The sequence below is a fragment of the Macaca nemestrina genome, chromosome 1 (assembly GCF_043159975.1).
Source record: "Macaca nemestrina isolate mMacNem1 chromosome 1, mMacNem.hap1, whole genome shotgun sequence".
Lineage (NCBI taxonomy): Eukaryota > Metazoa > Chordata > Mammalia > Primates > Cercopithecidae > Macaca > Macaca nemestrina.
This window is the reverse complement of record NC_092125.1, coordinates 98,062,534-98,076,403: the sequence shown is the minus strand read 5'-3', so window position 1 is coordinate 98,076,403 and position 13,870 is coordinate 98,062,534.

Below are 13,870 nucleotides of genomic sequence, written 5' to 3'. Positions count from 1 at the left end.
CTATTATTTTTACTATTTTACGGTTGAGAAAACCAAGGCATGGGGAAATTAAATGACCTGCTTAAAGATTTTCTACTGCTAATAATTGGCAAGAGGAAAAGAAATGTGCAAGAACTTTATTGATTGGATGGGAATGGTAAATACATTAATTTGAAAGATTTTGTCTTAGTAGATCTTAGAGAAAGAAGAGTAAATTTTGGAGAAATAAGTGAATTTTGTTTTAGAAAAAAAAATGTGTGTGTGTGTTTTACTTTTCAGACAGAGTCTCTCTCTGTTGCCCAGGCTGGAGTGCAGTGGCATGATCTCGGTTCACTGCACCCTCCGTCTCCCAGGTTGAAGTGATTCTCCTGCCTCAGCCTCCTGAGTTGCTGGGACTACATGCCACCACGCCTGGCTAATTTTTGTGTTTTTAGTAGAGATGGGGTTTTGCCAAGTTGGCCAGGCTGATCTCAAACTCCTGACATCCTTGACCTCCCATAGTTCTGGGATTACAGGCATGAGCCACTGCACCCAGCCAAAAATAAATGTTTTGAAATGGAAATGCCTAATAGGTAGCTATCATCATATTGTATATATTATATATGATAAATATATATAAATATATATAAAATAAATATATTTTTTCTAGAGTTAAGTAGAAAAGTGTTGGCCAGAGATAAAGACTGAGGAGTCATCAGCATATAGGGAGTAAAGCAAGGCTCTCATTCTCAGCACTATTGACACATGGGGCCAGATAATTCTTTGTTGTGGGGTGCTCTCCACTGGAGGACATTTAGTAGCTTTCTTGGCCTCCACTCAATAGATGCCAGTGGCAACCCTCTCCACTTGTAATAGCCAAAAGTGTCTCCAAACATTGGCAAATGTCCCCTGGGAGCGGGGGCCAAAATCATCTCTGTTGAGAACCACTGGTGTAGAAGAAGCCAAGAATGTAGATAAAATCATTTAGAAGTAGTGAGACATATACAGGACCATGTTTCTTAGCCCTTTAAAGTTCATTTTCAACCTTTTTGAACATAAACATACTTTCTTTAGTTTTATCTTAATTTTCATATCTAGTTTGTCAAGTTTACAAGTATTAAATTGTATTATAATGCTAACAAAGCTTTTAAAATTGCCGGGCGCGGTGGCTCAAGCCTGTAATCCCAGCACTTTGGGAGGCCGAGACGGGCGGATCACAAGGTCAGGAGATCGAGACCATCCTGGCTAACATGGTGAAACCCCGTCTCTACTAAAAATACAAAAAACTAGCCGGGCGAGGTGGCGGGCGCCTGTAGTCCCAGCTACTCCGGAGGCTGAGGCAGGAGAATGGCGTAAACCCGGGAGGCGGAGCTTGCAGTGAGCTGAGATCCGGCTACTGCACTCCAGCCTGGGCGACAGAGAGAGACTCCGTCTCAAAAAAAAAAAAAAAAAAAAAAAAAAAGCTTTTAAAATTACACCTCTACCTCTCTCCTTCCCTCTCCAACTCTGAGGCACCCCTTGAGGAAGTCTCTTCTCACTTAGAAAATTATTGATAGAGAATTACGTAGAGGACAGAAAGTTGAACAAACACCAATATTTAATGGGCAGGTGAAGATAGAGAGTGTTCAGGGAGAGTAACAGGAGTCATCAGAGGGACACCAGGAGGGGAACCCTGGTAAGTCGTGATGAAACAGATGGTGAATGACTTCAGAGTATTTTGTCCCTGCAAACAGCAAGGGTACATCCTAAAAGACTGCATGCTGCCTGTGGAGTTCATAAATCACTTCTTAGAGAAGTGAGAGAATTCTGACTTCTCCCTGGGCTTAGAGTAAAAAAGGCATTTCCAGTGATAGGGCCCAGTACAACATTTAGGACAACTCAGGGAAGAAAACTTTGAGATTCAGAAAGAAAAATGACTTCTGTCAAGGAAGAGATAAGGAAGACTGCAGATGAGGAGATGGCCTGAAGTTTTGGTCTCAAAGGGAAGATCAGAAAACAAGACCTGGGTTCCCATTTATTTTGGAAGCAAAGTATTATTGTGCATTAGAAACTAGGCTTGGCGGCCGTGCATGGTGGCTCAAGCCTGTAATCCCAGCACTTTGGGAGGCCGAGACGGGCGGATCATGAGGTCAGGAGATCGAGACCATCCTGGCTAACACGGTGAAACTCCGTCTCTACTAAAAAATACAAAAAAACTAGCCGGGCACAGAGGTGGGTGCCTGTAGTCCCAGCTACTCAGGAGGCAGAGGCAGGAGAATGGCCTAAACCTAGGAGGCAGAGCTTGCAGTGAGCTGAGATCGCGCCACTGTACTCCAGCCTGGGTGGCAGAGCGAGACTCTGTCTCAAAAAAAAAAAAAGAAACTAGGCTTGACTACTCTTCTTTTGCTCATCTTTGTATCTTAGAAAACTTTTCTTTTAAAATCTTCCAGCCAGTTAAGTTGGCCAAGAGAAAGATTTAGATATTTTGATATTTCTGCATTTCTTTGTGGCTGGCTAGAGTGGTGGCACTGGCATCCTAGCTTTCCAATTAAAAATTTTAAAATAAAGATCTGGCCGGGCGCGGTGGCTCATGCCTGTAATCCCAGCACTTTGGGAGGCCGAGGGGGGTGGATCACCTGAGGTCGGGAGTTCCAAACCCCATCTCTATTAAAAATACAAAATTAGCCGGGCATGATGGCACATGCCTGTAATCCCAGCTACTTGGGAGGGTGAGGCAGGAGAATTGCTTGAACCCAGGAGGCAGAGGTTGTGGTGAGCTGAGACTGCGCCATTGCACTCCAGCCTGGGCAACAAGAACAAAACCCTGTCTCAAAAAATAAAATAAAATAAAATAAAATAAAATAAAATAAAATGAAGATCTATGGGTATTTTAATAATGCTTTATTTATCTTTGGTTTTCAGCAGTTTAAATATGATATATTTAGGAGAGAGAGAGAGAGAAAGAGAGAGAAAGAGAGTGTGTGTGTGTGTGTGTGTGTATTTTAGTCTGCCTATGCTTCTCTGTCCTTCTTGGATCTGTGGTTTGATAACTTCCATTATTTTTAAAAAATTGTTGGGCATTTTCTCTTTAAATGTTTCTTCTCTCTCATTCTTTCTCTCTTATTTGGGATTTCAATTACATATATGTTAGGCCAGTTTATATTGTCCCACAGTTCTTGGGTGTTCTGTTCTATTTTCTTTTTTTTACTCTTTGAATTTCAGTTTGGGTAATTTCTATGAGCCCATTTTCAAAGTACTGATATTTTTCTCAGCTGTATGGCATTTACTGATGACCCTGTGAAATACACTCTTCTTCTCTTTTACTCTGTTTTAAAATTTTCTAACATTTCCGTTTGACTCTTCCTATAGTTTCTATCTTTCTGCTGAAATTCGCCATCTGTTTATGTATATTGTCTACCTTTTCCACTAGAGCCTTTAACATGTTAAATATGGTTATAATTAATGGTTTGATTTTAAAATTTCCCTATTTGATAGTACCAACATCTGAATCATCTTTGAGGCAGTTTCTATTGCTTGCATTGTCTGTTGATAGGATTTTTAAACCTTGCTTTTCTGTGTTGGCTCATTGTTTTTATTGAATTCTGGATATTATGTGTAGGACAGTAGGGACTGAGGTAAGTTGTATTTATGGTTGGAAATGAGCACCCCTCTTATTCTGGTAAGCTCTTAGTGTGGGCCAATCTAGTCAAGAGTTGAGCTGGGTTCGGGTTTTGTTGTTGCCATAGTTACCTTCAAATTCTTCTAGTGTTGTCTTGTGCTTGGGTGGAGGCAGCATTTCAGTAGACCAAGAGATGCTGGTATTCCTGGAGGGTATTTTCTCAATTTTCCTGCACTACCCCAACTTTCAGCCTTCCTAAAGTATGTGCCTGCACCTCAGAGATTCTCTCTTCAGTGGCAGAGTACTTTTGCTTCTTACTCAGTACTTGCTAGCCTGGGAGGTAGGGCAGAGATTTCTCCGTTGTGAAGCTGCCTTTGCAGAATATATGTATAAATAAGGAAAGAAATCTGGCCGGGCGTGGTGGCTCATATTTGTAATCCTAGCACTTTGGGAAGCTGAGGCCGGTGGATCTACTTGAGGTCAGGAGTTCGAGACTAGCCTGGCCAAGATGGTGAAATCCAGTATCTACTAAAAATACAAAATTAGCTGGGCATGGTGGCAGGCACCTGTAATCCCAGTTACTCGGGAGGCTGAGGCAGGCAGAGAATTGCTTGAACCAGGGAGGCAAAGCTTGCAGTGAGCCGAGTTCCCACCACTGCACTCTAGCCTGGATGACAGAGCAAGACTCCATCTCAATAAATAAATAAATAAACAAAAATAAAAAATAAATAGAGAAATCTAACATGACTGACTCCATCCTGCTTCTAACCCATATATATATATACATATATATATGTATGTATTTTTCTTATTCTAGCATGGAGATCAAAATAGCTATGAGAGAAATTTATAGTTAAACTTTGGGGCAAGGGAAACTGAACTCCCTCCTGTTCAAGACTGAAACTGCATTCATAAGGCAAGGTTAAAATATGGTAGGGACTTTAACTTTGCTGAATAATAGACTCAGTTAAACAATGACCTGCCATTGCTTAGTGCGTCTTCCTCACTTCCTTGCTTTCCGTGTGTCCTTATGGTAGCATGTTGCTTACTGCTCCAGAGTCACGTAACCGGGGGTCGCAAAATTTATAACTTCCCCAACTACTCCTATAGATAACATCACTATTGTGAAACCTGAAGAACGAGTCTTCGAGTCTTCGAGATATTTTTCAGATTCAGCATTTCAGTAGACCAAGAGACGCCACTAGGTCCTGAGATCCACCCACTCCTGGGAACTGACTTGGCTGCGCGAAGACAGCTTTAGACGCCTCCTGTAATTTCATCCCCAGCCAATCAATTGTTCCAAGCCTCCTGCCCACCAAAGTACTCTTGAAAAACCCTAGTCTCTGAATTGTGGGGGAGACGGGTTTGAGAAATTGCTCCCTGCTCTCTTCACATGGCTGGCCCTGTGATGATTAAACTCTTTCTTTGCTGCAATACCCGCTGTTCTCATTGGTTTTTTCAGGGCAGTGGCTAAGAAGAACATGTGGGTCTGTGACAGCTGTTCTAGTCCCACCTCAGTTTTAGTCGGGCCTTCTGTCCCTGGATCTTGAGGATAGGGCTTTTTCAGTGATCCTAGATCTCACTCAATGGTAAAAGACCTGTAATCATCTAGGCTGGGGATGGTTTCCAGCCCCTTCCCCAAAGGTAGAGAGATTTTTTTTTTTTTTTTTCCTGTTCCTTTCCTCCAGGTATAATGGGCTCTTTTCCTGTGCCCTGGGCCCTTCTTCTAGTGATTTAAGACATTTGTTCCTTAGAAAAAAAGGATTCAGGTGGGCTTCATGCCTTTCCCAGAATGATGGCTGCTCCATTACCTAGGTATGTATTCCCTGGTCACAAGCTTTTCATGAGCTCTGGTGGAGGGCCATGAAGATGCTTCAAATGGGTGGGAATGCCTGTTGTATCGTGAGTTCTGAGTTCTTGGCCACATATGGCTTTCAGCGATTTATTAAAAATATTAGCTGAATTCCTCTAACCCATTTGAATAGCAGTCCTATCTTCCTTCCACGCTGTCTTACAGGTGAGCCTGTGCTCATATCCTAGCCCTCTTTAGAAACACCTGTCTTTTCTTAGATTTCAGGGTACTTGGTTGCCTCACTACCTCAGCACTCCGATGGGTTCAAGAAAAGTTACCACTTTGTGTATTATCTGTTTTTTCAGGTGTTTCTAATTAATACAGATTTTTTGGGGGGAGTGTTTCTAATTAAAACATTTTAATGAGGCTGGTTTTCACAGCTGTTTTTATACCATAAATCAAAATAGCCAAGTCCAAAATGAAAAATCATCAGAATGGCAGAGCATAATGAGTTTAAGCACAGAAATTAGATGAAGTTATCTGTTTCTCACATGACTTGATAATCTAAAAAGCAGAAAGTAAAATGGTGTGTTTTAAAAGTTATCAAAAGTGTCCTTGAGGTTGGCCCCAAATGTGTCCTGATGGCCATGCAGGCAGGAGTTGTGCTATGTAGGCAGGCTCTGTTATTTGCTCTTCGCACCTCTGGTTAGTTTACAATCTCTCCTTGTTCTAACTTTTCACCAAAGCCTGATACTGGCGTTTGTTTTCCTTGAGGCCATGTTGTTTCTCATTTAAACATGATTTCCATTTTATGACTGTCCTAACCCTTCATGGTACAAGCCTGTTTCTCTGAGCTACTACATTCTTCATACATTTTTGTTATTACTTCTTCATATTCAGAACTACCCTCCAAAATGGAGGGCTCTTTTCTGACCATGTTCTCAGCTGTTGTACAGGGGACAGGGGCTGATCATGCTGGGTGGTTTGAAAAGCCTAGGGGAGGCCAAGTAGGGGAGACCTACTGCCAGGACTATCTCTCCAAGCTCAATTCCTGGGGCTTCCACCCTCACATTCTAGAGGAAAGCATACTGCCACTCATCCAAATTGTGTGCTGTGACTGCTAGTGAAATCTGATCAGCTCTGGGGCCCTTGGCTCTTGGCTGTCAATGCAGGATGATACTGGGCTACAGGAGGAAGAGGTAAGGAAGAGAGAGTATGCAGATATGTCTGAAATCGCAATCTTTCTGATTAGATATTTTGGCTCTATAATCAATTATTTCTTCTAACACTCACGCTTTTCCTCAATTTTTATTTATTTATTTATTTATTTTGAGACTGAGTCACTCACTTTGTTGCCCAGGCGGGAGTGCAGTGGTGTGATCTTGGCTCACTACAACCTCCGCCTCCCGGGTTCAAGCAATTCTCCTGTCTCAGCCTTCTGAGTAGCTGGGATTACAGGCACGTGCCACAACGCCTGGCTAATTTTTTGTATTTTTAGTAGAGATGGGGTTTCATCATGTTGGCCAGGCTTGTCTTGAACTCCTGACCTGAGGTGATCCACCTGCCTCGGCCTCCCAAAGTGCTGGGATTACAGGGGTGAGGCATCGTGCCCAGCCTCAATTTTTAATTCTACTCCTTTCTGCTCTAATTCAGGTAAAGCACAGGATAGGTTAGTGTTGTTTTCATATCTGTCTCCTGCATGTATCCTGTCTTTCCCATTGTAATGAGGGTTCCTCAGGACAGAGACCACTGTTCTTCTCATTTCTTCATCTTTTTCCTCCCATCCATCCCCACCCCATCTTTCTTACCTAGCAGAGTCAACATTGGGTTAGAGCACTGGATATGGATTGAGTAAATCAGTCACTAGTTGATCCCCATGAGTTATTGCTTTCCTGCTCAGAATTTGTTTCTATTGTCACTCTCGGTATCATTTCCCTCCAGTGATTCCTGAAGACCTCGTTTTACTTCTGTAATTCTTCCAGGGCGCAAGTTAACTGCAGCCTGCCCTTCTGCTCCGGTCAGAGTAAACTCTTCTCCTAGGGCCTCTACTGAGACTGGAGGTCACAGGAAAGAACAGGTGCTGAGCAGGAACTTCCACTGTCCTCTTGTACAAAATACTTTTCCCAGTTTCTAGAACAATAAACTGAGACCCGATTGAAGGCCTTTTCCATAAGACTACTCAACCAGCAGCAATACTTACCTTCGTATTTGCAACTTTACTCAAATACCTTGGTCAGAGGAGATCTCCTTTTAACTTTTATTGTATATTTATTTAGTAGAGGCAGAGATCTCCTTTATTTACATTCCAATCACTTTTAGGATCTGTCCTGCCTTATCAGTCTGCCAAAAAATGCACAAGGAGAAATGGATGATGGGAACTTGATGGTGGCAAGATTTGTTTCTTTTTTCTTTTTCTTTTTCTTTTTTTTTTTCTCGCTCTACAGCCCAGGCTGGAGTGCAGTGGCCGGATCTCAGCTCACTGCAAGCTCCGCCTCCTGGGTTTACGCCATTCTCCTGCCTCAGCCTCCCGAGCAGTTGGGACTACAGGCGCCTGCCACCGCGCCCGGCTAGTTTTTTGTATTTTTTTAGTAGAGACGGGGTTTCACTGTGTTAGCCAGGATGGTCTCGATCTCCTGACCTCGTGATCCGCCCGTCTCGGCCTCCCAAAGTGCTGGGACTACAGGCTTGAGCCACCGCGCCCGGCCTCTTTTTCTTTTTTTGAGACAAAGTCTTGCTCTGCCACCCAGGCTGGAGTGCAGTGGCATGATCTTGGCTCACAGCAACCTCCACCTCCTCGGTTCAAGCAATTCTCCTGCCTCAGCCTCCCAAGTAGCTGGGATTATGAGTGTGCGACATCACAGCTGGCTAATTTTTATCTTTTTAGTAGAGATGGAGTTTTACCATCCTGGTCAGGCTGGTCTCGAACTCCTGACTTCAAGTGATCTGGCTGCCTCAGCCTCCCAAAGTGTTGGGATAACAGGCATGAGCCACCACGCCTGGCTGACAAGATTTGTTTCAAACTGGCCCTGGACCCAGCACCCTCCCATCTGCTTCTGACTCCTCCTCACACATCAGTCCTTCTGCTTTGGATACATGATTAATGGACATCTCTGGTTCTCAACCCTTCTGCTTTCTCTCCAGGGGATGGCATGATGGCATATGTCTTCCTTCCTGGCTAGCACCTTTTTAGGGTGGCGCTCACAGTAAGCTATCTCTTTGTCCTCTGCTTAGGTTCAATGAGGAATGCCTAGCCCTGTAGAAATGTGATTGGACAAAGGGTATAGTCTGATGCTAACAGACTGATGGGGAAAACTTAGCAAGGCCTGTGTGTTCAGATTCTTCTTGGCCTGTGTACCATTCCTTCCTCCTGGGTGTGGGGAAGTACTCCTCTGAAATGAGGGTCTTTAATGACTTTTCTCTGTTGCTTTGCATTTGCTTCTTTGTCAAAGATGAGTTGACTATATTCATGTGAGCCTATCTGGGGGCTCTCTATTCTGTTCCATTAATCTATTTGTCTGTTCTCTCACCAATAATTGGATGCTGTTTACAAGTTCTTCCTGGTTCTAATCACCGTGTTCCTAATGATGATAAGCATTGAGTCATTTCCAATTTTACCCAGTGTCGCCAGTTGGGGCACAGAAACAATACCCCAGCGTATGGCACTTTGGCCTGCTGAGTGCTTTGAAGTAAAGGAGATTGGAAGGCCTCCGAAGCAAGGTCTCTCTGACATTCTCTTGCCCTCCTGTCTTTTACCCTTCCTTCTCCCCTGAAGCAAGTCAGAAACCAAAATCCGTCTTCCCCAAAACAAGCCATAAAATTCAGAAAGGTTACTCTCTCCCTCCTCCCTGGCTGAAGTGACCCACCCATCTCAGCCTCGAAAAGTGCTGGGATTACAGGCGTGAGCTAACACCCTCAGCGGGGTATTTGCATTTCTAACGGGTTGTTAGAGATGATGATGCTTTAACACAAAGACCTGAATTCCCCGAGGAGGTGTGGCTGATGCTTAGACCCGGCTGAGGCCTCTCCAACCAGAGCCTCCATCAGTCAATCATTCTTTCTGTTTGTTTTCCTGGTGGTTGCATTCTCTGCCAGGTTTCCCCCTCCTTTGGGGTTGGCAGCTGATTGTAGTGCCTGGCTGTCTCAGCTTATGGGGAAGTGGCTATAAGGAGGAAACTGTAGAGAGGATTGATAAAAACAACCACAGGGATTCACTGAGCCTGTGGTCAGGATATCAAGAGGAAGAGAAACAAAATTCAACCAAGCAAAACAAAAAGAAAGGAGTACATTCTGAATCAAGCGGCTGGAATCTGAGAGTATGTAAAATTGGAACGGTTTGAATTTATAGCATTTATCTGCCTTCCCAAAGTGGGTCTATAAACACTAGTCCCAACTTGAAGCAGAGACTAGACTCTTCCAGACTTTTAATGATAATAATGATAAAGACTAAATTTATATGGCAGGTTCTATGTTTAGCATTATTTATGGATTTTCTCATTTAATCTTCACAACATTATACAGTGAGTACTAATGTAATCTCTATTTCACAGATGAGGCGACAGAGCTTAAAAAGGATGAATAGGCCAGGCGCAGTGGCTCACACCTGTAATCCTAGCACTCTGGGAGGCCGAGGTGGGTGGATTACTGAGGTCAGGAGTTCAAGGCCAGCCTGGCCAACATGGTGAAACCCCTTCTCTACTAAAAATACAAAAGTAGCCGGGCGTGGTGGTGCGTGCCTCTAATCCCAGCTACTTGGGAGACAGAGGCTGGAGAATCGCTTGAACCTAGGAAGCAGAGGTTGCAGTGAGCTGAGATCATGCCACTGCACTCCATCCTGGGTGACAGAGCAAGACTCTGAAAAAAAAAAAAAGATAAATAATATATCCAAGATTGCACAGCTGATAAGAGAAGCAATGAGGCTCTTGATCTGGGTCTGTCTCCAAGCATCTTTATTATGATTATCATGATTTTTGAGTTATTCATACTTTTCCCATTACCAGAATACACATTTTATATCAAATCATCCCTTTCAAAGAATTCTCCTTTCTTTTTTTCCTTAGAGAAAAGTCTTGCTCTGTTGTCCAGGCTGGAGTGCAGTGACATGATCTCAGCTCACTGCAACTTCTGCCTCCCGGGTTCAAGTGATTCTTGTGCCTCAGCCTCCCAATTAGCTGGGACTAAAGGCATGCGCCACCATGCCCAGGTAATTTTTGTTTTTTATAGAGACAGGGTTTCACAATATTGGCCAGGCTACTCTTGAACTCCTGACTTCAAGTGATCTGCCCACCTAGGCCTCCCACAGTCCTGGGATTACAGGTATGAGCCACTGGGCCCCGCCCAAAAATTTTCCTTTCTGACTGGCATATTTCAGTTTTAATAAATAGTGTGCCCCTCTATTCATAACCATTTTGTTTTAGAAATATCTCCTTGTATTTTGTGCTTTCCCTTTCCCAGCTGTGATGAGAAAAAGAAACTCATTTCTGTTTTGATTTAGTGTCCTTGGAAATGCCCTACCTAACTCTGTGTCTATCTCCTTTAATAAGTCATCAAAAAGATATTGTCTGGTTCTTTTGTCTCAGTAAAATGTCTAGTAGTGGTATTTGGATCCCGAGACAATTCAGGGAAGTAGCATGTGCACTGTGTAGGACTTCCTGATCATTTTTAAACTGTGGCACAGAGAAAACCACACAAGTAAAGTTGTAAACAAATGAGGCTTCTTACAGCCAGGGGCAACTGGCCCTACCTGGCTATTGCTAGGCCTGAGAGCCACTCATTAGTTCTGTGTGGTGATAACTCATACAAGGCATGAAGGTGCTGCCTGCACACTGTTTGTGAAGCTCCTTTGGTATTGTAGAAAACCTAAGTCTTTAGTGTCAGGCAGACTTGGTTTCGTATTCTGACTCCACCACTTATTAACCCTGTAGCTTTGGACAAATCGTTTTAACTTCTCTGAAGCTAAGTTCTTCATGTGCAAATGAGGATGATACTACTTATCTTCTGGGGTTGTTGAAAATTAGAAATAATGTGAGTCTAGTGCTTCCTCCGTAGTAATAATGTGAAAGGAAAATAAAAACTCAGGACTCCAATTCACTATGCCAAAAGAAAAAAAAAATTAAACTGAAAACTGAGTCATACAAGAAACTGACTTTCCTTTCGATCCTAAGCAGATAGCTACAGATAAAAGATTAAAAATCTCCACAGGTGGCCAGGTGTGGTGGCTCATACCCGTAATCCCAGCGCTTTGGGAGGCCAAGGTGAGTGGATCACTTGAGGTCAGGAGTTCAAGACCAGCCTGTCCAACATGGCAAAACCTCAGCTCCACTAAAAATACAAAAGAAAAACAAATTAGCAGGGCGTGGTGGCAGATGCTTGTAATTCCAGCTACTTGGGAGGAGGAGGCAGGAGAATCGCTTGAGGCGGAGGTTGCTGTGAACTGACGTCACACCTCTGCACTCCCTCCTGGGCGACAGAGTAAGACTCTGGCTCAAAAGAAAGAAAGAAAGAAAGAAAGAAAACTCCACAGGTTATTCTGTTTCTACCTTATCTTACATAAAGTGCCTATTTACTGAGAGCAAGACAATACTTAATTGACTATTCCCCTACCTGCTCCTTTTCCCTTACAACATGTGGATTATCATACTCTTCCTCTTTCCCCTCCAGTCTGCTTTTCTTCTAAATATTGAAACCCTCAAATTCATCTTTGGAGAAAGTCACAGACCACATACTGTTTCTTGTGATTCCGTGTTTTTTTCTTCTGGGCATGTCCTTAAACTTGGCAAAATAAACTTCTAAATTAATTGCAACCTGTCTCAGATACCCTTTGTTTTACAGTAAGAATTCATTGGCCGGGCGCGGTGGCTCAAGCCTGTAATCCCAGCACTTTGGGAGGCCGAGACGGGCGGATCACAAGGTCAGGAGATCGAGACCATCCTGGCTAACATGGTGAAACCCCGTCTCTACTAAAAATACAAAAAACTAGCTGGGCGAGGTGGCGGGTGCCTGTAGTCCCAGCTACTCGGGAGGCTGAGGCAGGAGAATGGCGTAAACCCGGGAAGCGGAGCTTGCAGTGAGCTGAGATCAGGCCACTGCACTCCAGCCTGGGCGACAGAGCGAGACTCCGTCTCAAAAAAAAAAAAAAAAAAAAAAAAGAATTCATATGCTTACATAGTAACTATTCATTTTGGTTTCTTAGTGTGTTACCTGTATATTGTGTGCCTTTGTTTCTAATGATATTTATAAAGTATTGATGCCAGCTCATTGTTATCTCATCACCAGTTAAAAAAAATAATTTTTAACCTAAAAATTAGATAAGAGCTGGAGATGGATTTGGGGGTAGAATCGGGGCAGTAGTAAAAACATGTGTCAGAGTGGGTGGGGCTGTTGAAGGTTTCTGAAGACCACAGAATGTGATAACAAGGTTTTACAGTGTCATTTCCTTAAGTATTAAAGTATTACAGCTTGCTTCCTGAGAGGGCATTTGGGCAAGAGTCCCCAGAAAGGGGCCCCAGGAGAGATTAAGAAACTCGTGTTCTGGAGATGTTGAGGGTGAACAAATGGTGATGCGGATGATGACAGAATGCAAGAAAAGGGAACTAGCATTCACCGGACACCTGTGATGTACCAAACACTTTGCTAACCCTCATATTCTCTTTTACTTTCCAAAAACCTGTAGTACTGTGGTTCTCAGCTAGAGGCAATTCAACCCCTAGGGAACACTTGCCAATATCTGGGGGCATTTTTGTTTTCACAACTGGGGGTGCCACTGGCATCTAACAGGTAGAGCCCAGGGGTGCTGCGGAACATCCTACAATGTTCAGGGAAGGTCCTCACAGCAAGAATAGTTTGGCCCAAAATGTCCATAGTGCTGAGGCTGAGAAACTGTGCTTAAACGGTAGGCACAATAATCTTCACTTTTACAGATCTGGAACCTGACACTCTGAGAAGCCACCTGGCATTCAAACCTAAACCTAACACAGCTTCAAAGCCCATGCTCTTTCACCATGCCATTGCAGTGAGAACAGGGATGGAAATGAGGGTGGCAAAAATGACCAAGATACAAAACCAGGGCACAGATTGGCACTCAATAGATATTTATTGGGATATTCATTAAATGGAAGAATGAATCAGAAAAAGAATGAATACGGGCAGGGGAATAATGAGGATGAGCGTGGTCATTCTATTGCCATCCTGACATACCTCCTTGTCCTTAAATGATGGTAGGTGGCCTGGAGCCCCCATGCTCAATTTCAGGAGGAGTCCAGATTCCAGTGCCTGGGTCTCCAAGTGGAAGTAGAAGTACTAGATTGCTGGTGCATGCTGTCATCCATCGCCCTCTCTCAGTAGGATAGAGACTGCAACAGGAGGTTCTGAGCTGAGTTTTGGTGACCATTTCCCTCTTTCTCCCAGAGGCCCAAGCCAGCTGTGGCCTCAGAGGGAGAAGAAGGGAGTTGTTTCCATAGTTTCTAAAATTTCTGTGAATTTGAATATGGGCTACGCCAGATTTATCTGGGAAGCTCTGAATCTTC